The sequence below is a fragment of the Symphalangus syndactylus genome, chromosome 14 (assembly GCF_028878055.3).
Source record: "Symphalangus syndactylus isolate Jambi chromosome 14, NHGRI_mSymSyn1-v2.1_pri, whole genome shotgun sequence".
Taxonomy (NCBI): domain Eukaryota; kingdom Metazoa; phylum Chordata; class Mammalia; order Primates; family Hylobatidae; genus Symphalangus; species Symphalangus syndactylus.
The window spans coordinates 58,380,837-58,403,745 of NC_072436.2; positions in this window are offsets into that span (position 1 = coordinate 58,380,837).

Here is a 22,909-nt window from a genome sequence, read left to right on the forward strand (position 1 = left end):
GTGTTCAATCAAAAGTAAGGTTGAACTCTGTGAGGTCAATGCACAGAACAGAAAGAAGTTTCGCAGAATGCTTCTGTGTAGTTCTTATTTGATGATATTCCTTTTTCCACTAAAGGCCCCTTAGCGCTCAGAATGTCCACTTGCAGCTACTGCAGAGAGAGTGTTTCAGAACTGCTCAATTAAAAGTAAGCTTCAACACTGTTAACCGAATGTACAGAGCACAAAGAAGTTTCACAGAATGCTTCTGTGTAGTTTTTATTTGAAGATATTTCTTCTTCCACTGTAGGCCCCTTAGTGCTCCGAATATCCACTTCCAGTTTCTACAGAGAGAGTGTTTCAGAACTGCTGAATCAAAAGTAAGGTTCAACTCTGTTAGTTGAATGCACAGAACAGAAAGAAATTTCACAGAATGCTTCTGTGTAGTTTTTATTTGAAGTTATTCCTTTTTCCACTATAGGCCCCTTAGCGCTCCGAATGTCCACTTGCACTTTCTACAGAAAGAGTGTTTCAGATGTGCACAATCCAAAGTAAGGTTCAACTCTGTTAGTTGAATGCAAAGAAGAGAAAGAAGTTTCACAGAATGCTTCTGTGTTGTTTTTATTTGAAGATATTCCTTTTTCCACTTAAGGATCCTAAGCCCTCCAAATGTCCACTTGCAGTTTCTACAGAAAGAGTGTTTCAGAACTGCTCAATGCAAAGTAAAGTTCAACTCTTTTAGCTGAATGCACAGAAAAGAAAGAAGTTTCACAGGATGTTTCTGTGTAGCTTTTATTTGAAGATAGTCCTGTTTCCACTATAGGCCCCTTATCGCTCCGATTGTCCACTTGCAATTTCTACAGAAAGTGTGCTTCAGAACTGCTCATTAAAAAGTAAGGTTCAACTCTGTTAGTTGAATGCACAGAACAGAAAGAAGTTTCGCAGAATGCTTCTCTGTAGTTTTTATTTGAAGATATTCCTTTTTCCACATTAGGTCCCTCAGCGCTTCGAACTTCCGCTTTCAATTTGTACAGAAATAGTTTTGCAGATCTGCTGAACCAAAAGGAAGGTTCACTTCTGTTGGTTGAATGCGCCTAAGAGAAAGAAGTTTCACAGAATGTTTCCGTGTAGTTTGTAGTTGAAGATAGTCCTTTTTCCACAATAGACCCCTTATCGCTCTGAATGTCCACTTGCAGTTTCTACTGAAAGAGGGTTTCAGAACTGTTCAATCAAAAGTAAGGTTGAACTCTGTCAATTGAATGCACGGAACAGAAAGATGTTTCGCAGAATGCTTCTGTGTAGTTTCTATTTGAAGATATTCTTTTTGCCACTAAAGGCCCCTAAGCGCTCAGAATGTCCACCTGCAATTTCTACAGAAAGAGTGTTTCAGAAATGCTCAAAGGAAGGTTCCACTCTGTTAATTGAATGCGCAGAACAGAAAGAATCCTCACAGAATGCTTCTGTGTAGTTTTTATTTGAAGATATTTCATTTTCCACTATACGCCCCTTAATGCTCTGAATGCCCACTTGCAGTTTCTACAGAAAGAGTGTTTCAGAACTGCTGAATCAAAAGTAAGTTTCAACTCTGTTAGTAGAATGCACAGAACAGAAAGGAGTTTCAGAGAATGCTTCTGTGTAGTTTTTATTTGAAGTTATTCCTTTTTCCACTATAGGCCCCTTAGCGCTCCGAATGTCCACTTGCAGTTTCTACAGAAAGAGTGTTTCAGAAGTGTTCAATCAAAAGTAATGTTGAACTCTGTGAGGTCAATGCACAGAACAGAAAGAAGTTTCGCAGAATGCTTCTGTGTAGTTCTTACTTGAAGATATTCCTTTTTCCACTAAAGGCCCCTTAGCGCTCAGAATGTCCACTTGCAGCTACTGCAGAGAGAGTGTTTCAGAGCTGCTCAATTACAAGTAAGCTTCAACTCTGTTAACCGAATGTTCAGAGCCCAAAGAAGTTTCACACAATGCTTCTGTGTAGTTTTTATTTGAAGATATTTCTTCTTCCACTATAGGCCCCTTAGTGCTCTGAATATCCACTTCCAGTTTCTACAGAGAGAGTGTTTCAGAACTGCTGAATCAAAAGTAAGCTTCAACTGTGTTAGTTGAATGCACAGAAGAGAAAGAAATTTCACAGAATGCTTCTGTGTAGTTTTTATTTGAAGTTATTCCTTTTTCCACTATAGGCCCCTTAGCGCTCCGAATGTCCACTTGCACTTTCTACAGAAAGAGTGTTTCAGATGTGCACAATCCAAAGTAAGCTTCAAGTCTGCTAGTTGAAAGCGCAGAACAGAGAGAAGTTTCACAGAATACTTCTGTGTAGTTTTTATTGGAAGATATTCCTTTTTCCAATGTAGGCCCCTTAGCGATCGGAATGTCCACTTGCAGTTTCCGCAGAAGCAGTGTTTTAGAACTGCTGAATCAAAAGTAAGGCTCAACTCTGTTAGTTGAATGCAAAGAAGAGAAAGAAGTTTCACTGAATGCTTCTGTGTTGTTTTTATTTGAAGATATTCCTTTTTCAACTAAAGGATCCTAAGCCCTCCAAATGTCCACTTGCAGTTTCTACAGAAAGAGTGTTTCAGAACTGCTCAATGCAAAGTACAGTTCAACTCTTTTAGTTGAATGCACAGAACAGAAAGAAGTTTCACAGAATGCTTCTGTGTAGCTTTTATTTGAAGATACTCCTCTTTCCACTATAGGCCCTTTAGCGCTCCGATTGTCCACATGTAATTTCTACAGAAAGTTTGCTTCAGAACTGCTCACTAAAAAGTAAGGTTCAACTCTGTTAGTTGAATGCACAGAACAGAAAGAAGTTTCGCAGAATGCTTCTCTGTAGTTTTTATTTGAAGATATTCCTTTTTCCAATAGAGGACCCTTGGCGCTCCAATTGTTCACTTGCAGTTTCCCCAGAAGGAGTGTTTCAGAACTTCTCAATCAAAAGTAATGTTAAATTCTGTTAGTTGAATGCACAGAACAGGAAGAAGTTTCGCAGAATGCTTCTCTGTAGTTTTTATTTGAAGATATTCCCTTTTCCACATTAGGTCCCTGAGCGCTCCGAATTTCCGCTTTCAATTTTTACAGAAATAGTGTTTCAGAAAGTTGAACTCTGTCAATTGAATGCACGGAACAGAAAGAAGTTTCGCAGAATGCTTCTGTGTAGTTTGTATTTGAAGATATTCTTTTTGCCACTAAAGGCCCCTAAGCGCTCAGAATGTCCACCGGCAGTTTCTACAGAAAGAGTGTTTCTGAAATGCTCAATCAAAGGAAGGTTCAACTCTGTTAGTTGAATGCGCAGAACAGAAAGAATCCTCACAGAAGGTTCTGTGTAGTTTTTATTTGAAGATATTTCTTTTTCCACTATAGGCCCCTTAGTGCTCTAAATGTCCACTTGCAGTTTCTACAGAAAGAGTGTTTCAGAACTGCTGAATCAAAAGTAAGGTTCAACCCTGTTAGTTGAATGCACAGAACAGAAACAAGTTTTGCAGAATTGTTCTCTGTGGTTTCTAATTGAAGGTATTCCTTTTTCCCCTAGAGGCCCCTTTGCACTCGGAATGTCCACTTGCAGTTTCTTCAGAAAGAGTGCTTCAAAACTGCTGAATCAAAATTAAGGTTCAACTCTGTTAGTTGAATGCACAGAACAGTAAGAAGTTTCACGGAATCCGTCTGTGTAGTATTTATTGGAAAATATTCGTTTTTCCACCATAGGCCCCACTGGGCTCCGAATGTCCACTTGCAGTTTCTACAGAAATAGTGTTTCAGAACTGCTGAATCAAAAGTAATGTTCACTTCTCTTGGTTGAATGCGCCTAAGAGATAGAAGTTTCACAGAATATTTCCGTGCAGTTTTTATTTGAGATAGTCCTTTTTCCACAATAGGTCCCTTATCGCTCCGAATGTCCACTTGCAGTTTCTACTGAAAGAGTGTTTCAGAACTGTTCAATCAAAAGTAAGTTTGAACTCTGTCAATTGAATGCACGGAACAGAAAGAAGTTTCGCAGAATGCTTCTGTGTAGTTTGTATTTGAAGATATTCTTTTTGCCACTAAAGGCCCCTAAACGCTCAGAATGTCCACCTGCAGTTTCTACAGAAAGAGTGTTTCAGAAATGCTCTATCAAAGGAAGGTTCAACTCTGTTAGTTGAATGCGCAGAACAGAAAGAATCCTCACAGAATGCTTCTGTGTAGTTTTTATTTGAAGATATTTCTTTTTCCACTCTAGGCCCCTTAGTGCTCTCAATGTCCACTTGCAGTTTCTACAGAAAGAGTGTTTCAGAACTGCTGAATCAAAAGTATGTTTCAACGCTGTTAGTTGAATGCACAGAACAGAAAGAAGTTTCACAGAATGTTTCTGTGCAGTTTTTATTTGAAGATACTCTTTTTTCCACTATACGCCCCTTTGTGCTCCGATTGTCCACTTGCAGTTTCTACAGAAAGGGTGTTTCCGACCTGCTCAATAAAAAGTAAGTTTCAACTCTGTTAGTTGAATGCACAGAACAGAAACAAGTGTAGCAGAATGGTTCTCTGTAGTTTTTAATTGAAGGTATTCCTTTTTCCCCTAGAGGCCCCTTTGCACTCGGAACGTCCACTTGCAGTTTCTGCAGAAAGAGTGCTTCAAAACTGCTGAATCAAAATTAAGGTTCAAATCTGTTAGTTGAATGCACAGAACAGAAAGAAGTTTCACAGAATCCGTCTGTGTAGTTTTTATTAGAAGATATACGTTTTTCCACTATAGGCCCCTCTGGGCCCCGAATGTCCACTTGCAGTTTCTACAGAAAGAGTGTTTAAGAACTGCTCAATCGAAGGTAAGTTTCCACTCTGTTAGTTGAATCCATTGAACAGAAGGAAGTCTCGCAGAATGCTTCTGTGTAGTTTTTAATGGAAGATACTCCTTTTTCCAAGGTAGGCCCCTTAGCGATCGGAATATCCACTTGCAGTTTCCGCAGAAAGAGTGTTTCAGAACTTGTCAATCAAAAGTAATGTTAAATTCTGTTAGTTGAATACACAGAAGAGAAAGAAGTTTCGCAGAATGCTTCTGTGTAGTTTTTATTTGAAGATATTCCTATTTCCACATTAGGTCCCTCACCGCTTTGAATTTCCGCTTTCAATTTGTACAGAAATAGTTTTGCAGATCTGCTGAATCAAAAGTGAGGTTCATTTCTGTTGGTTGAATGCGCCTAAGAGAAAGAAGTTTCACAGAATATTTCCGTGTAGTTTTCATTTGAAGACAGTCCTTTTTCCACAATAGGCCTCTTATCGCTCCGAATGTCCACTTGCAGTTTCTACTGAGTGTTTCAGAACTGTTCAATCAAAAGTAAGGTTGAACTCTGTCAATTGAATGCACGGAACAGAAAGAACTTTCGCAGAATGCTTCTGTGTAGTTTGTATTTGAAGATATACTTTTTGCCACTAAAGGCCCCTAAGCGCTCAGAATGTCCACTTGCAGCTACTGCAGAGAGAGTGTTTCAGAACTGCTCAATTAAAAGTAAGCTTCAACTCTGTTAACCGAATGTACAGAGCACAAAGAAATTTCACAGAATGCTTCTGTGTAGTTTTTATTTGAAGATATTTCTTCTTCCACTATAGGCCCCTTAGTGCTCCGAATATCCACTTCCAGTTTCTACAGAGAGAGTGTTTCAGAACTGCTGAATCAAAAGTAAGGTTCAACTCTGTTAGTTGAATGCACAGAACAGAAAGAAGTCTCACAGAATGCTTCTGTGTAGTTTTTATTTGAAGTTATTCCTTTTTCCACTATAGGCCCCTTAGCGCTCCGGATATCCCACTTGCAATTTCTACAGAAAGAGTGTTTCAGAAGTGTTCAATCAAAAGTAAGGTTGAACTCTGTGAGGTCAATGCACAGAACAGAAAGAAGTTTCGCAGAATGCTTCTGTGTAGTTCTTATTTGATGATATTCCTTTTTCCACTAAAGGCCCCTTAGCGCTCAGAATGTCCACTTGCAGCTACTGCAGAGAGAGTGTTTCAGAACTGCTCAATTAAAAGTAGGCTTCAACACTGTTAACCGAATGTACAGAGCACAAAGAAGTTTCACAGAATGCTTCTGTGTAGTTTTTATTTGAAGATATTTCTTCTTCCACTGTAGGCCCCTTAGTGCTCCGAATATCCACTTCCAGTTTCTACAGAGAGAGTGTTTCAGAACTGCTGAATCAAAAGTAAGGTTCAACTCTGTTAGTTGAATGCACAGAACAGAAAGAAATTTCACAGAATGCTTCTGTGTAGTTTTTATTTGAAGTTATTCCTTTTTCCACTATAGGCCCCTTAGCGCTCCGAATGTCCACTTGCACTTTCTACAGAAAGAGTGTTTCAGATGTGCACAATCCAAAGTAAGGTTCAACTCTGTTAGTTGAATGCAAAGAAGAGAAAGAAGTTTCACAGAATGCTTCTGTGTTGTTTTTATTTGAAGATATTCCTTTTTCCACTTAAGGATCCTAAGCCCTCCAAATGTCCACTTGCAGTTTCTACAGAAAGAGTGTTTCAGAACTGCTCAATGCAAAGTAAAGTTCAACTCTTTTAGCTGAATGCACAGAAAAGAAAGAAGTTTCACAGGATGTTTCTGTGTAGCTTTTATTTGAAGATAGTCCTCTTTCCACTATAGGCCCTTTATCGCTCCGATTGTCCACTTGCAATTTCTACAGAAAGTGTGCTTCAGAACTGCTCATTAAAAAGTAAGGTTCAACTCTGTTTGTTGAATGCACAGAACAGAAAGAAGTTTCGCAGAATGCTTCTCTGTAGTTTTTATTTGAAGATATTCCTTTTTCCACATTAGGTCCCTCAGCGCTTCGAACTTCCGCTTTCAATTTGTACAGAAATAGTTTTGCAGATCTGCTGAACCAAAAGGAAGGTTCACTTCTGTTGGTTGAATGCGCCTAAGAGAAAGAAGTTTCACAGAATGTTTCCGTGTAGTTTTTAGTTGAAGATAGTCCTTTTTCCACAATAGACCCATTATCGCTCTGAATGTCCACTTGCAGTTTCTACTGAAAGAGTGTTTCAGAACTGTTCAATCAAAAGTAAGGTTGAACTCTGTCAATTGAATGCACGGAACAGAAAGAGGTTTCGCAGAATGCTTCTGTGTAGTTTCTATTTGAAGATATTCTTTTTGCCACTAAAGGCCCCTAAGCGCTCAGAATGTCCACCTGCAGTTTCTACAGAAAGAGTGTTTCAGAAATGCTCAAAGGAAGGTTCCACTCTGTTAATTGAATGCGCAGAACAGAAAGAATCCTCACAGAATGCTTCTGTGTAGTTTTTATTTGAAGATATTTCATTTTCCACTATACGCCCCTTAATGCTCTGAATGCCCACTTGCAGTTTCTACAGAAAGAGTGTTTCAGAACTGCTGAATCAAAAGTAAGTTTCAACTCTGTTAGTAGAATGCACAGAACAGAAAGGAGTTTCAGAGAATGCTTCTGTGTAGTTTTTATTTGAAGTTATTCCTTTTTCCACTATAGGCCCCTTAGCGCTCCGAATGTCCACTTGCAGTTTCTACAGAAAGAGTGTTTCAGAAGTGTTCAATCAAAAGTAATGTTGAACTCTGTGAGGTCAATGCACAGAACAGAAAGAAGTTTCGCAGAATGCTTCTGTGTAGTTCTTACTTGAAGATATTCCTTTTTCCACTAAAGGCCCCTTAGCGCTCAGAATGTCCACTTGCAGCTACTGCAGAGAGAGTGTTTCAGAGCTGCTCAATTACAAGTAAGCTTCAACTCTGTTAACCGAATGTTCAGAGCCCAAAGAAGTTTCACACAATGCTTCTGTGTAGTTTTTATTTGAAGATATTTCTTCTTCCACTATAGGCCCCTTAGTGCTCTGAATATCCACTTCCAGTTTCTACAGAGAGAGTGTTTCAGAACTGCTGAATCAAAAGTAAGCTTCAACTGTGTTAGTTGAATGCACAGAACAGAAAGAAATTTCACAGAATGCTTCTGTGTAGTTTTTATTTGAAGTTATTCCTTTTTCCACTATAGGCCCCTTAGCGCTCCGAATGTCCACTTGCACTTTCTACAGAAAGAGTGTTTCAGATGTGCACAATCCAAAGTAAGCTTCAAGTCTGCTAGTTGAAAGCGCAGAACAGAGAGAAGTTTCACAGAATACTTCTGTGTAGTTTTTATTGGAAGATATTCCTTTTTCCAATGTAGGCCCCTTAGCGATCGGAATGTCCACTTGCAGTTTCCGCAGAAGCAGTGTTTTAGAACTGCTGAATCAAAAGTAAGGCTCAACTCTGTTAGTTGAATGCAAAGAAGAGAAAGAAGTTTCACTGAATGCTTCTGTGTTGTTTTTATTTGAAGATATTCCTTTTTCAACTAAAGGATCCTAAGCCCTCCAAATGTCCACTTGCAGTTTCTACAGAAAGAGTGTTTCAGAACTGCTCAATGCAAAGTACAGTTCAACTCTTTTAGTTGAATGCACAGAACAGAAAGAAGTTTCACAGAATGCTTCTGTGTAGCTTTTATTTGAAGATACTCCTCTTTCCACTATAGGCCCTTTAGCGCTCCGATTGTCCACATGTAATTTCTACAGAAAGTTTGCTTCAGAACTGCTCACTAAAAAGTAAGGTTCAACTCTGTTAGTTGAATGCACAGAACAGAAAGAAGTTTCGCAGAATGCTTCTCTGTAGTTTTTATTTGAAGATATTCCTTTTTCCAATAGAGGACCCTTGGCGCTCCAATTGTTCACTTGCAGTTTCCCCAGAAGGAGTGTTTCAGAACTTCTCAATCAAAAGTAATGTCAAATTCTGTTAGTTGAATGCACAGAACAGAAAGAAGTTTCGCAGAATGCTTCTGTGTAGTTTTTATTTGAAGTTATTCCTTTTTCCACTATAGGCCCCTTAGTGCTCCGAATGTCCACTTGCACTTTCTACAGAAAGAGTGTTTCAGATGTGCACAATCCAAAGTAAGGTTCAACTCTGTTAGTTGAATGCAAAGAAGAGAAAGAAGTTTCACAGAATGCTTCTGTGTTGTTTTTATTTGAAGATATTCCTTTTTCCACTTAAGGATCCTAAGCCCTCCAAATGTCCACTTGCAGTTTCTACAGAAAGAGTGTTTCAGAAGTGTTCAATCAAAAGTAATGTTGAACTCTGTGAGGTCAATGCACAGAACAGAAAGAAGTTTCGCAGAATGCTTCTCTGTAGTTTTTATTTGAAGATATTCCTTTTTCCAATAGAGGACCCTTGGCGCTCCAATTGTTCACTTGCAGTTTCCCCAGAAGGAGTGTTTCAGAACTTCTCAATCAAAAGTAATGTTAAATTCTGTTAGTTGAATGCACAGAACAGGAAGAAGTTTCGCAGAATGCTTCTGTGTAGTTTTTATTTGAAGATATTCCCTTTTCCACATTAGGTCCCTGAGCGCTCCGAATTTCTGCTTTCAATTTGTACAGAAATAGTGTTTCAGAAAGTTGAACTCTGTCAATTGAATGCACGGAACAGAAAGAAGTTTCGCAGAATGCTTCTGTGTAGTTTGTATTTGAAGATATTCTTTTTGCCACTAAAGGCCCCTAAGCGCTCAGAATGTCCACCGGCAGTTTCTACAGAAAGAGTGTTTCTGAAATGCTCAATCAAAGGAAGGTTCAACTCTGTTAGTTGAATGCGCAGAACAGAAAGAATCCTCACAGAAGGTTCTGTGTAGTTTTTATTTGAAGATATTTCTTTTTCCACTATAGGCCCCTTAGTGCTCTAAATGTCCACTTGCAGTTTCTACAGAAAGAGTGTTTCAGAACTGCTGAATCAAAAGTAAGGTTCAACCCTGTTAGTTGAATGCACAGAACAGAAACAAGTTTTGCAGAATTGTTCTCTGTGGTTTCTAATTGAAGATATTCCTTTTTCCCCTAGAGGCCCCTTTGCACTCGGAATGTCCACTTGCAGTTTCTTCAGAAAGAGTGCTTCAAAACTGCTGAATCAAAATTAAGGTTCAACTCTGTTAGTTGAATGCACAGAACAGTAAGAAGTTTCACGGAATCCGTCTGTGTAGTATTTATTGGAAAATATTCGTTTTTCCACCATAGGCCCCACTGGGCTCCGAATGTCCACTTGCAGTTTCTACAGAAATAGTGTTTCAGAACTGCTGAATCAAAAGTAATGTTCACTTCTCTTGGTTGAATGCGCCTAAGAGATAGAAGTTTCACAGAATATTTCCGTGCAGTTTTTATTTGAGATAGTCCTTTTTCCACAATAGGTCCCTTATCGCTCCGAATGTCCACTTGCAGTTTCTACTGAAAGAGTGTTTCAGAACTGTTCAATCAAAAGTAAGTTTGAACTCTGTCAATTGAATGCACGGAACAGAAAGAAGTTTCGCAGAATGCTTCTGTGTAGTTTGTATTTGAAGATATTCTTTTTGCCACTAAAGGCCCCTAAACGCTCAGAATGTCCACCTGCAGTTTCTACAGAAAGAGTGTTTCAGAAATGCTCTATCAAAGGAAGGTTCAACTCTGTTAGTTGAATGCGCAGAACAGAAAGAATCCTCACAGAATGCTTCTGTGTAGTTTTTATTTGAAGATATTTCTTTTTCCACTCTAGGCCCCTTAGTGCTCTCAATGTCCACTTGCAGTTTCTACAGAAAGAGTGTTTCAGAACTGCTGAATCAAAAGTATGTTTCAACTCTGTTAGTTGAATGCACAGAACAGAAAGAAGTTTCACAGAATGTTTCTGTGCAGTTTTTATTTGAAGATACTCTTTTTTCCACTATACGCCCCTTTGTGCTCCGATTGTCCACTTGCAGTTTCTACAGAAAGGGTGTTTCCGACCTGCTCAATAAAAAGTAAGTTTCAACTCTGTTAGTTGAATGCACAGAACAGAAACAAGTGTAGCAGAATGGTTCTCTGTAGTTTTTAATTGAAGGTATTCCTTTTTCCCCTAGAGGCCCCTTTGCACTCGGAACGTCCACTTGCAGTTTCTGCAGAAAGAGTGCTTCAAAACTGCTGAATCAAAATTAAGGTTCAAATCTGTTAGTTGAATGCACAGAACAGAAAGAAGTTTCACAGAATCCGTCTGTGTAGTTTTTATTAGAAGATATACGTTTTTCCACTATAGGCCCCTCTGGGCCCCGAATGTCCACTTGCAGTTTCTACAGAAAGAGTGTTTAAGAACTGCTCAATCGAAGGTAAGTTTCCACTCTGTTAGTTGAATCCATTGAACAGAAGGAAGTCTCGCAGAATGCTTCTGTGTAGTTTTTAATGGAAGATACTCCTTTTTCCAAGGTAGGCCCCTTAGCGATCGGAATATCCACTTGCAGTTTCCGCAGAAAGAGTGTTTCAGAACTTGTCAATCAAAAGTAATGTTAAATTCTGTTAGTTGAATACACAGAAGAGAAAGAAGTTTCGCAGAATGCTTCTGTGTAGTTTTTATTTGAAGATATTCCTATTTCCACATTAGGTCCCTCACCGCTTTGAATTTCCGCTTTCAATTTGTACAGAAATAGTTTTGCAGATCTGCTGAATCAAAAGTAAGGTTCATATCTGTTGGTTGAATGCGCCTAAGAGAAAGAAGTTTCACAGAATATTTCCGTGTAGTTTTCATTTGAAGACAGTCCTTTTTCCACAATAGGCCTCTTATCGCTCCGAATGTCCACTTGCAGTTTCTACTGAGTGTTTCAGAACTGTTCAATCAAAAGTAAGGTTGAACTCTGTCAATTGAATGCACGGAACAGAAAGAAGTTTCGCAGAATGCTTCTGTGTAGTTTGTATTTGAAGATATACTTTTTGCCACTAAAGGCCCCTAAGCGCTCAGAATGTCCACTTGCAGCTACTGCAGAGAGAGTGTTTCAGAACTGCTCAATTAAAAGTAAGCTTCAACTCTGTTAACCGAATGTACAGAGCACAAAGAAATTTCACAGAATGCTTCTGTGTAGTTTTTATTTGAAGATATTTCTTCTTCCACTATAGGCCCCTTAGTGCTCCGAATATCCACTTCCAGTTTCTACAGAGAGAGTGTTTCAGAACTGCTGAATCAAAAGTAAGGTTCAACTCTGTTAGTTGAATGCACAGAACAGAAAGAAGTCTCACAGAATGCTTCTGTGTAGTTTTTATTTGAAGTTATTCCTTTTTCCACTATAGGCCCCTTAGCGCTCCGGATATCCCACTTGCAATTTCTACAGAAAGAGTGTTTCAGAAGTGTTCAATCAAAAGTAAGGTTGAACTCTGTGAGGTCAATGCACAGAACAGAAAGAAGTTTCGCAGAATGCTTCTGTGTAGTTCTTATTTGATGATATTCCTTTTTCCACTAAAGGCCCCTTAGCGCTCAGAATGTCCACTTGCAGCTACTGCAGAGAGAGTGTTTCAGAACTGCTCAATTAAAAGTAAGCTTCAACACTGTTAACCGAATGTACAGAGCACAAAGAAGTTTCACAGAATGCTTCTGTGTAGTTTTTATTTGAAGATATTTCTTCTTCCACTGTAGGCCCCTTAGTGCTCCGAATATCCACTTCCAGTTTCTACAGAGAGAGTGTTTCAGAACTGCTGAATCAAAAGTAAGGTTCAACTCTGTTAGTTGAATGCACAGAACAGAAAGAAATTTCACAGAATGCTTCTGTGTAGTTTTTATTTGAAGTTATTCCTTTTTCCACTATAGGCCCCTTAGCGCTCCGAATGTCCACTTGCACTTTCTACAGAAAGAGTGTTTCAGATGTGCACAATCCAAAGTAAGGTTCAACTCTGTTAGTTGAATGCAAAGAAGAGAAAGAAGTTTCACAGAATGCTTCTGTGTTGTTTTTATTTGAAGATATTCCTTTTTCCACTTAAGGATCCTAAGCCCTCCAAATGTCCACTTGCAGTTTCTACAGAAAGAGTGTTTCAGAACTGCTCAATGCAAAGTAAAGTTCAACTCTTTTAGCTGAATGCACAGAAAAGAAAGAAGTTTCACAGGATGTTTCTGTGTAGCTTTTATTTGAAGATAGTCCTGTTTCCACTATAGGCCCCTTATCGCTCCGATTGTCCACTTGCAATTTCTACAGAAAGTGTGCTTCAGAACTGCTCATTAAAAAGTAAGGTTCAACTCTGTTAGTTGAATGCACAGAACAGAAAGAAGTTTCGCAGAATGCTTCTCTGTAGTTTTTATTTGAAGATATTCCTTTTTCCACATTAGGTCCCTCAGCGCTTCGAACTTCCGCTTTCAATTTGTACAGAAATAGTTTTGCTGATCTGCTGAACCAAAAGGAAGGTTCACTTCTGTTGGTTGAATGCGCCTAAGAGAAAGAAGTTTCACAGAATGTTTCCGTGTAGTTTTTAGTTGAAGATAGTCCTTTTTCCACAATAGACCCCTTATCGCTCTGAATGTCCACTTGCAGTTTCTACTGAAAGAGTGTTTCAGAACTGTTCAATCAAAAATAAGGTTGAACTCTGTCAATTGAATGCACGGAACAGAAAGAAGTTTCGCAGAATGCTTCTGTGTAGTTTCTATTTGAAGATATTCTTTTTGCCACTAAAGGCCCCTAAGCGCTCAGAATGTCCACCTGCAGTTTCTACAGAAAGAGTGTTTCAGAAATGCTCAAAGGAAGGTTCCACTCTGTTAATTGAATGCGCAGAACAGAAAGAATCCTCACAGAATGCTTCTGTGTAGTTTTTATTTGAAGATATTTCATTTTCCACTATACGCCCCTTAATGCTCTGAATGCCCACTTGCAGTTTCTACAGAAAGAGTGTTTCAGAACTGCTGAATCAAAAGTAAGTTTCAACTCTGTTAGTAGAATGCACAGAACAGAAAGGAGTTTCAGAGAATGCTTCTGTGTAGTTTTTATTTGAAGTTATTCCTTTTTCCACTATAGGCCCCTTAGCGCTCCGAATGTCCACTTGCAGTTTCTACAGAAAGAGTGTTTCAGAAGTGTTCAATCAAAAGTAATGTTGAACTCTGTGAGGTCAATGCACAGAACAGAAAGAAGTTTCGCAGAATGCTTCTGTGTAGTTCTTACTTGAAGATATTCCTTTTTCCACTAAAGGCCCCTTAGCGCTCAGAATGTCCACTTGCAGCTACTGCAGAGAGAGTGTTTCAGAGCTGCTCAATTACAAGTAAGCTTCAACTCTGTTAACCGAATGTTCAGAGCCCAAAGAAGTTTCACACAATGCTTCTGTGTAGTTTTTATTTGAAGATATTTCTTCTTCCACTATAGGCCCCTTAGTGCTCTGAATATCCACTTCCAGTTTCTACAGAGAGAGTGTTTCAGAACTGCTGAATCAAAAGTAAGCTTCAACTGTGTTAGTTGAATGCACAGAAGAGAAAGAAATTTCACAGAATGCTTCTGTGTAGTTTTTATTTGAAGTTATTCCTTTTTCCACTATAGGCCCCTTAGCGCTCCGAATGTCCACTTGCACTTTCTACAGAAAGAGTGTTTCAGATGTGCACAATCCAAAGTAAGCTTCAAGTCTGCTAGTTGAAAGCGCAGAACAGAGAGAAGTTTCACAGAATACTTCTGTGTAGTTTTTATTGGAAGATATTCCTTTTTCCAATGTAGGCCCCTTAGCGATCGGAATGTCCACTTGCAGTTTCCGCAGAAGCAGTGTTTTAGAACTGCTGAATCAAAAGTAAGGCTCAACTCTGTTAGTTGAATGCAAAGAAGAGAAAGAAGTTTCACTGAATGCTTCTGTGTTGTTTTTATTTGAAGATATTCCTTTTTCAACTAAAGGATCCTAAGCCCTCCAAATGTCCACTTGCAGTTTCTACAGAAAGAGTGTTTCAGAACTGCTCAATGCAAAGTACAGTTCAACTCTTTTAGTTGAATGCACAGAACAGAAAGAAGTTTCACAGAATGCTTCTGTGTAGCTTTTATTTGAAGATACTCCTCTTTCCACTATAGGCCCTTTAGCGCTCCGATTGTCCACATGTAATTTCTACAGAAAGTTTGCTTCAGAACTGCTCACTAAAAAGTAAGGTTCAACTCTGTTAGTTGAATGCACAGAACAGGAAGAAGTTTCGCAGAATGCTTCTCTGTAGTTTTTATTTGAAGATATTCCCTTTTCCACATTAGGTCCCTGAGCGCTCCGAATTTCCGCTTTCAATTTGTACAGAAATAGTGTTTCAGAAAGTTGAACTCTGTCAATTGAATGCACGGAACAGAAAGAAGTTTCGCAGAATGCTTCTGTGTAGTTTGTATTTGAAGATATTCTTTTTGCCACTAAAGGCCCCTAAGCGCTCAGAATGTCCACCGGCAGTTTCTACAGAAAGAGTGTTTCTGAAATGCTCAATCAAAGGAAGGTTCAACTCTGTTAGTTGAATGCGCAGAACAGAAAGAATCCTCACAGAAGGTTCTGTGTAGTTTTTATTTGAAGATATTTCTTTTTCCACTATAGGCCCCTTAGTGCTCTAAATGTCCACTTGCAGTTTCTACAGAAAGAGTGTTTCAGAACTGCTGAATCAAAAGTAAGGTTCAACCCTGTTAGTTGAATGCACAGAACAGAAACAAGTTTTGCAGAATTGTTCTCTGTGGTTTCTAATTGAAGATATTCCTTTTTCCCCTAGAGGCCCCTTTGCACTCGGAATGTCCACTTGCAGTTTCTTCAGAAAGAGTGCTTCAAAACTGCTGAATCAAAATTAAGGTTCAACTCTGTTAGTTGAATGCACAGAACAGTAAGAAGTTTCACGGAATCCGTCTGTGTAGTATTTATTGGAAAATATTCGTTTTTCCACCATAGGCCCCACTGGGCTCCGAATGTCCACTTGCAGTTTCTACAGAAATAGTGTTTCAGAACTGCTGAATCAAAAGTAATGTTCACTTCTCTTGGTTGAATGCGCCTAAGAGATAGAAGTTTCACAGAATATTTCCGTGCAGTTTTTATTTGAGATAGTCCTTTTTCCACAATAGGTCCCTTATCGCTCCGAATGTCCACTTGCAGTTTCTACTGAAAGAGTGTTTCAGAACTGTTCAATCAAAAGTAAGTTTGAACTCTGTCAATTGAATGCACGGAACAGAAAGAAGTTTCGCAGAATGCTTCTGTGTAGTTTGTATTTGAAGATATTCTTTTTGCCACTAAAGGCCCCTAAACGCTCAGAATGTCCACCTGCAGTTTCTACAGAAAGAGTGTTTCAGAAATGCTCTATCAAAGGAAGGTTCAACTCTGTTAGTTGAATGCGCAGAACAGAAAGAATCCTCACAGAATGCTTCTGTGTAGTTTTTATTTGAAGATATTTCTTTTTCCACTCTAGGCCCCTTAGTGCTCTCAATGTCCACTTGCAGTTTCTACAGAAAGAGTGTTTCAGAACTGCTGAATCAAAAGTATGTTTCAACTCTGTTAGTTGAATGCACAGAACAGAAAGAAGTTTCACAGAATGTTTCTGTGCAGTTTTTATTTGAAGATACTCTTTTTTCCACTATACGCCCCTTTGTGCTCCGATTGTCCACTTGCAGTTTCTACAGAAAGGGTGTTTCCGACCTGCTCAATAAAAAGTAAGTTTCAACTCTGTTAGTTGAATGCACAGAACAGAAACAAGTGTAGCAGAATGGTTCTCTGTAGTTTTTAATTGAAGGTATTCCTTTTTCCCCTAGAGGCCCCTTTGCACTCGGAACGTCCACTTGCAGTTTCTGCAGAAAGAGTGCTTCAAAACTGCTGAATCAAAATTAAGGTTCAAATCTGTTAGTTGAATGCACAGAACAGAAAGAAGTTTCACAGAATCCGTCTGTGTAGTTTTTATTAGAAGATATACGTTTTTCCACTATAGGCCCCTCTGGGCCCCGAATGTCCACTTGCAGTTTCTACAGAAAGAGTGTTTAAGAACTGCTCAATCGAAGGTAAGTTTCCACTCTGTTAGTTGAATCCATTGAACAGAAGGAAGTCTCGCAGAATGCTTCTGTGTAGTTTTTAATGGAAGATACTCCTTTTTCCAAGGTAGGCCCCTTAGCGATCGGAATATCCACTTGCAGTTTCCGCAGAAAGAGTGTTTCAGAACTTGTCAATCAAAAGTAATGTTAAATTCTGTTAGTTGAATACACAGAAGAGAAAGAAGTTTCGCAGAATGCTTCTGTGTAGTTTTTATTTGAAGATATTCCTATTTCCACATTAGGTCCCTCACCGCTTTGAATTTCCGCTTTCAATTTGTACAGAAATAGTTTTGCAGATCTGCTGAATCAAAAGTGAGGTTCATTTCTGTTGGTTGAATGCGCCTAAGAGAAAGAAGTTTCACAGAATATTTCCGTGTAGTTTTCATTTGAAGACAGTCCTTTTTCCACAATAGGCCTCTTATCGCTCCGAATGTCCACTTGCAGTTTCTACTGAGTGTTTCAGAACTGTTCAATCAAAAGTAAGGTTGAACTCTGTCAATTGAATGCACGGAACAGAAAGAACTTTCGCAGAATGCTTCTGTGTAGTTTGTATTTGAAGATATACTTTTTGCCACTAAAGGCCCCTAAGCGCTCAGAATGTCCACTTGCAGCTACTGCAGAGAGAGTGTTTCAGAACTGCTCAATTAAAAGTAAGCTTCAACTCTGTTAACCGAATGTACAGAGCACAAAGAAATTTCACAGAATGCTTCTGTGTAGTTTTTATTTGAAGATATTTCTTCTTCCACTATAGGCCCCTTAGTGCTCCGAATATCCACTTCCAGTTTCTACAGAGAGAGTGTTTCAGAACTGCTGAATCAAAAGTAAGGTTCAACTCTGTTAGTTGAATGCACAGAACAGAAAGAAGTCTCACAGAATGCTTCTGTGTAGTTTTTATTTGAAGTTATTCCTTTTTCCACTATAGGCCCCTTAGCGCTCCGGATATCCCACTTGCAATTTCTACAGAAAGAGTGTTTCAGAAGTGTTCAATCAAAAGTAAGGTTGAACTCTGTGAGGTCAATGCACAGAACAGAAAGAAGTTTCGCAGAATGCTTCTGTGTAGTTCTTATTTGATGATATTCCTTTTTCCACTAAAGGCCCCTTAGCGCTCAGAATGTCCACTTGCAGCTACTGCAGAGAGAGTGTTTCAGAACTGCTCAATTAAAAGTAGGCTTCAACACTGTTAACCGAATGTACAGAGCACAAAGAAGTTTCACAGAATGCTTCTGTGTAGTTTTTATTTGAAGATATTTCTTCTTCCACTGTAGGCCCCTTAGTGCTCCGAATATCCACTTCCAGTTTCTACAGAGAGAGTGTTTCAGAACTGCTGAATCAAAAGTAAGGTTCAACTCTGTTAGTTGAATGCACAGAACAGAAAGAAATTTCACAGAATGCTTCTGTGTAGTTTTTATTTGAAGTTATTCCTTTTTCCACTATAGGCCCCTTAGCGCTCCGAATGTCCACTTGCACTTTCTACAGAAAGAGTGTTTCAGATGTGCACAATCCAAAGTAAGGTTCAACTCTGTTAGTTGAATGCAAAGAAGAGAAAGAAGTTTCACAGAATGCTTCTGTGTTGTTTTTATTTGAAGATATTCCTTTTTCCACTTAAGGATCCTAAGCCCTCCAAATGTCCACTTGCAGTTTCTACAGAAAGAGTGTTTCAGAACTGCTCAATGCAAAGTAAAGTTCAACTCTTTTAGCTGAATGCACAGAAAAGAAAGAAGTTTCACAGGATGTTTCTGTGTAGCTTTTATTTGAAGATAGTCCTGTTTCCACTATAGGCCCCTTATCGCTCCGATTGTCCACTTGCAATTTCTACAGAAAGTGTGCTTCAGAACTGCTCATTAAAAAGTAAGGTTCAACTCTGTTAGTTGAATGCACAGAACAGAAAGAAGTTTCGCAGAATGCTTCTCTGTAGTTTTTATTTGAAGATATTCCTTTTTCCACATTAGGTCCCTCAGCGCTTCGAACTTCCGCTTTCAATTTGTACAGAAATAGTTTTGCAGATCTGCTGAACCAAAAGGAAGGTTCACTTCTGTTGGTTGAATGCGCCTAAGAGAAAGAAGTTTCACAGAATGTTTCCGTGTAGTTTGTAGTTGAAGATAGTCCTTTTTCCACAATAGACCCCTTATCGCTCTGAATGTCCACTTGCAGTTTCTACTGAAAGAGGGTTTCAGAACTGTTCAATCAAAAGTAAGGTTGAACTCTGTCAATTGAATGCACGGAACAGAAAGATGTTTCGCAGAATGCTTCTGTGTAGTTTCTATTTGAAGATATTCTTTTTGCCACTAAAGGCCCCTAAGCGCTCAGAATGTCCACCTGCAATTTCTACAGAAAGAGTGTTTCAGAAATGCTCAAAGGAAGGTTCCACTCTGTTAATTGAATGCGCAGAACAGAAAGAATCCTCACAGAATGCTTCTGTGTAGTTTTTATTTGAAGATATTTCATTTTCCACTATACGCCCCTTAATGCTCTGAATGCCCACTTGCAGTTTCTACAGAAAGAGTGTTTCAGAACTGCTGAATCAAAAGTAAGTTTCAACTCTGTTAGTAGAATGCACAGAACAGAAAGGAGTTTCAGAGAATGCTTCTGTGTAGTTTTTATTTGAAGTTATTCCTTTTTCCACTATAGGCCCCTTAGCGCTCCGAATGTCCACTTGCAGTTTCTACAGAAAGAGTGTTTCAGAAGTGTTCAATCAAAAGTAATGTTGAACTCTGTGAGGTCAATGCACAGAACAGAAAGAAGTTTCGCAGAATGCTTCTGTGTAGTTCTTACTTGAAGATATTCCTTTTTCCACTAAAGGCCCCTTAGCGCTCAGAATGTCCACTTGCAGCTACTGCAGAGAGAGTGTTTCAGAGCTGCTCAATTACAAGTAAGCTTCAACTCTGTTAACCGAATGTTCAGAGCCCAAAGAAGTTTCACACAATGCTTCTGTGTAGTTTTTATTTGAAGATATTTCTTCTTCCACTATAGGCCCCTTAGTGCTCTGAATATCCACTTCCAGTTTCTACAGAGAGAGTGTTTCAGAACTGCTGAATCAAAAGTAAGCTTCAACTGTGTTAGTTGAATGCACAGAAGAGAAAGAAATTTCACAGAATGCTTCTGTGTAGTTTTTATTTGAAGTTATTCCTTTTTCCACTATAGGCCCCTTAGCGCTCCGAATGTCCACTTGCACTTTCTACAGAAAGAGTGTTTCAGATGTGCACAATCCAAAGTAAGCTTCAAGTCTGCTAGTTGAAAGCGCAGAACAGAGAGAAGTTTCACAGAATACTTCTGTGTAGTTTTTATTGGAAGATATTCCTTTTTCCAATGTAGGCCCCTTAGCGATCGGAATGTCCACTTGCAGTTTCCGCAGAAGCAGTGTTTTAGAACTGCTGAATCAAAAGTAAGGCTCAACTCTGTTAGTTGAATGCAAAGAAGAGAAAGAAGTTTCACTGAATGCTTCTGTGTTGTTTTTATTTGAAGATATTCCTTTTTCAACTAAAGGATCCTAAGCCCTCCAAATGTCCACTTGCAGTTTCTACAGAAAGAGTGTTTCAGAACTGCTCAATGCAAAGTACAGTTCAACTCTTTTAGTTGAATGCACAGAACAGAAAGAAGTTTCACAGAATGCTTCTGTGTAGCTTTTATTTGAAGATACTCCTCTTTCCACTATAGGCCCTTTAGCGCTCCGATTGTCCACATGTAATTTCTACAGAAAGTTTGCTTCAGAACTGCTCACTAAAAAGTAAGGTTCAACTCTGTTAGTTGAATGCACAGAACAGAAAGAAGTTTCGCAGAATGCTTCTCTGTAGTTTTTATTTGAAGATATTCCTTTTTCCAATAGAGGACCCTTGGCGCTCCAATTGTTCACTTGCAGTTTCCCCAGAAGGAGTGTTTCAGAACTTCTCAATCAAAAGTAATGTTAAATTCTGTTAGTTGAATGCACAGAACAGGAAGAAGTTTCGCAGAATGCTTCTCTGTAGTTTTTATTTGAAGATATTCCCTTTTCCACATTAGGTCCCTGAGCGCTCCGAATTTCCGCTTTCAATTTTTACAGAAATAGTGTTTCAGAAAGTTGAACTCTGTCAATTGAATGCACGGAACAGAAAGAAGTTTCGCAGAATGCTTCTGTGTAGTTTGTATTTGAAGATATTCTTTTTGCCACTAAAGGCCCCTAAGCGCTCAGAATGTCCACCGGCAGTTTCTACAGAAAGAGTGTTTCTGAAATGCTCAATCAAAGGAAGGTTCAACTCTGTTAGTTGAATGCGCAGAACAGAAAGAATCCTCACAGAAGGTTCTGTGTAGTTTTTATTTGAAGATATTTCTTTTTCCACTATAGGCCCCTTAGTGCTCTAAATGTCCACTTGCAGTTTCTACAGAAAGAGTGTTTCAGAACTGCTGAATCAAAAGTAAGGTTCAACCCTGTTAGTTGAATGCACAGAACAGAAACAAGTTTTGCAGAATTGTTCTCTGTGGTTTCTAATTGAAGGTATTCCTTTTTCCCCTAGAGGCCCCTTTGCACTCGGAATGTCCACTTGCAGTTTCTTCAGAAAGAGTGCTTCAAAACTGCTGAATCAAAATTAAGGTTCAACTCTGTTAGTTGAATGCACAGAACAGTAAGAAGTTTCACGGAATCCGTCTGTGTAGTATTTATTGGAAAATATTCGTTTTTCCACCATAGGCCCCACTGGGCTCCGAATGTCCACTTGCAGTTTCTACAGAAATAGTGTTTCAGAACTGCTGAATCAAAAGTAATGTTCACTTCTCTTGGTTGAATGCGCCTAAGAGATAGAAGTTTCACAGAATATTTCCGTGCAGTTTTTATTTGAGATAGTCCTTTTTCCACAATAGGTCCCTTATCGCTCCGAATGTCCACTTGCAGTTTCTACTGAAAGAGTGTTTCAGAACTGTTCAATCAAAAGTAAGTTTGAACTCTGTCAATTGAATGCACGGAACAGAAAGAAGTTTCGCAGAATGCTTCTGTGTAGTTTGTATTTGAAGATATTCTTTTTGCCACTAAAGGCCCCTAAACGCTCAGAATGTCCACCTGCAGTTTCTACAGAAAGAGTGTTTCAGAAATGCTCTATCAAAGGAAGGTTCAACTCTGTTAGTTGAATGCGCAGAACAGAAAGAATCCTCACAGAATGCTTCTGTGTAGTTTTTATTTGAAGATATTTCTTTTTCCACTCTAGGCCCCTTAGTGCTCTCAATGTCCACTTGCAGTTTCTACAGAAAGAGTGTTTCAGAACTGCTGAATCAAAAGTATGTTTCAACGCTGTTAGTTGAATGCACAGAACAGAAAGAAGTTTCACAGAATGTTTCTGTGCAGTTTTTATTTGAAGATACTCTTTTTTCCACTATACGCCCCTTTGTGCTCCGATTGTCCACTTGCAGTTTCTACAGAAAGGGTGTTTCCGACCTGCTCAATAAAAAGTAAGTTTCAACTCTGTTAGTTGAATGCACAGAACAGAAACAAGTGTAGCAGAATGGTTCTCTGTAGTTTTTAATTGAAGGTATTCCTTTTTCCCCTAGAGGCCCCTTTGCACTCGGAACGTCCACTTGCAGTTTCTGCAGAAAGAGTGCTTCAAAACTGCTGAATCAAAATTAAGGTTCAAATCTGTTAGTTGAATGCACAGAACAGAAAGAAGTTTCACAGAATCCGTCTGTGTAGTTTTTATTAGAAGATATACGTTTTTCCACTATAGGCCCCTCTGGGCCCCGAATGTCCACTTGCAGTTTCTACAGAAAGAGTGTTTAAGAACTGCTCAATCGAAGGTAAGTTTCCACTCTGTTAGTTGAATCCATTGAACAGAAGGAAGTCTCGCAGAATGCTTCTGTGTAGTTTTTAATGGAAGATACTCCTTTTTCCAAGGTAGGCCCCTTAGCGATCGGAATATCCACTTGCAGTTTCCGCAGAAAGAGTGTTTCAGAACTTGTCAATCAAAAGTAATGTTAAATTCTGTTAGTTGAATACACAGAAGAGAAAGAAGTTTCGCAGAATGCTTCTGTGTAGTTTTTATTTGAAGATATTCCTATTTCCACATTAGGTCCCTCACCGCTTTGAATTTCCGCTTTCAATTTGTACAGAAATAGTTTTGCAGATCTGCTGAATCAAAAGTAAGGTTCATTTCTGTTGGTTGAATGCGCCTAAGAGAAAGAAGTTTCACAGAATATTTCCGTGTAGTTTTCATTTGAAGGCAGTCCTTTTTCCACAA